The sequence below is a fragment of the Phocoena sinus genome, chromosome 20, assembly GCF_008692025.1.
Source record: "Phocoena sinus isolate mPhoSin1 chromosome 20, mPhoSin1.pri, whole genome shotgun sequence".
Classification (NCBI taxonomy): domain Eukaryota; kingdom Metazoa; phylum Chordata; class Mammalia; order Artiodactyla; family Phocoenidae; genus Phocoena; species Phocoena sinus.
In genome coordinates, this window is record NC_045782.1 from 4,625,023 (window position 1) to 4,626,275 (window position 1,253).

The window sequence follows — 1,253 nt, forward strand, 5'->3', positions numbered from 1 at the left end:
CAATCCCATTACTGGGCATATACCCAGAGAAAACCATAATTCAAAAAGACACATGCACCCCAATGTTCATTGCAGCACTATTTACAATAGCCAGGTCATGGAAGCAACCTAAATGCCCATCGAAAGACGAATGGATAAAGAAGATGTGGTACATATATACAATGGAATATTACTCAGCCATAAAAAGCAACAAAATTGGGTCATTGTAGAGACGTGGATGGACCTAGAGACTGTCATACAGAGTGAAGTACGTCAGAAAGAGAAAAACAAATATATTAACGCATATATTTGGAATCTAGAAAAATGGTACAAATGAACACGTTTGCAAGGCAAAAATAGAGACACAGATGTAGAGAACAAACGTATGGACACCAAGGGGGAAGGGGGGATGGGATGAATTGGGAGATTGGGATTGACATATATACACTAACTTACATAAAATAGATAACTAATGAGAACCTGCTGTACAGCACAGGGAACTCCACTCTGCTGTCCGGTAGAAACTAATACAACACTGTAAAACAACTATACCCCAATTAAAAAAAAATTAAAGGAGGATGTTCAGCTTTTAAATCATTAAAATAATTTTATAATAAAAATATATTATTAGGTGATTTAATTCTAAAAAACCTTATGAAGTGAATACTGTGACTATCCCCACTTGACAGATAAGGAACCAAGCTCAGAGAGGTCAAGATCACTCAACTAATAAGAGACCCAGGACTCGCTTATTCCAGAGCTTGTTCTCTTAACCCCATTCTTGCTTTTCTTTCCACAAGCCAGTAAAAACATCTGAAACGTGTATTCATGCGAATTACAATGGAAATAAAATTAGCAAAACTTCTGTGGTAAAGCTCTAGTTTACCTCCTGACATTTAATCCTAAAAACAACCACAAAGGGGTAACTTGTCTAAGGGGACACCTTGGAGTCGGTAGGGACGGGTCGATCACCCCTCAGCCAACTCCACTCCGAGAACCTGGTCTGGCTGGCATTGCCTTTTCCGGTCCTGCGCTCCCAGAAGTCCCGCCCAGGTGAGGGAAGATTTCCGGAAAAGAATTGACGCGGGGAAGCCGGAAAGAGACCAGGGGCGGGGCCGTTCAGGGCGCTCTAGCATTCCTCCTCTCTATGGCCACCGCCAATTGACACGTCCGGAGCGGCGAGGCTCCTCCCTATTGGACGCGCGGCCTCGCGTAGGCGGGCGGCCCGGCTGGCGGCGCGCTGACTGGCTGGGGCGCCACGCGGGCGGAGGGGC